This window comes from Dendroctonus ponderosae, unplaced genomic scaffold, assembly GCF_020466585.1.
Source record: "Dendroctonus ponderosae isolate FM_Combo_2020 unplaced genomic scaffold, Dpon_F_20191213v2 Dpon_F_20191213_3, whole genome shotgun sequence".
Taxonomy (NCBI): Eukaryota; Metazoa; Arthropoda; class Insecta; order Coleoptera; family Curculionidae; genus Dendroctonus; species Dendroctonus ponderosae.
Genome location: NW_026018508.1, coordinates 17,558,744 through 17,559,186, shown reverse-complemented (window position 1 = coordinate 17,559,186; position 443 = coordinate 17,558,744).

Below are 443 nucleotides of genomic sequence, written 5' to 3'. Positions count from 1 at the left end.
TAGTTGCCGAATGGATTGTGTGATTGTACGCAAGAATGGCATATACCATTTTCTGGTCAACTGGAGAATTAGCAAAAGTTTGATTATTTAATAATCTGATATGTTCTGTAAGGGTTGAATGTAATCGTTCAATTACACCATTGGATTCTGGGTGATGTGGAGAACAAAAATGAACTTTTATTTTGTGGAGGGATAGTAGTTCTGTAACAACCGTATTCTTAAACTCAGTTCCATTGTCTACTATTATTTGATTCGGTATTCCATGATGGGAAAAATATATTAGTAAATTGTTAACAATTTCTGTTGAATGGAGGGATCTCAATTGATAGGCTTGAGCGTATTTAGAAAAACTATCTATTATTGTTAGGAATTTACACTTTTCGAATGTAAAGGTGTCGAGATGAATTATTTCAAATGGTTTTAAAGCTGTTGGGGTGACGTTC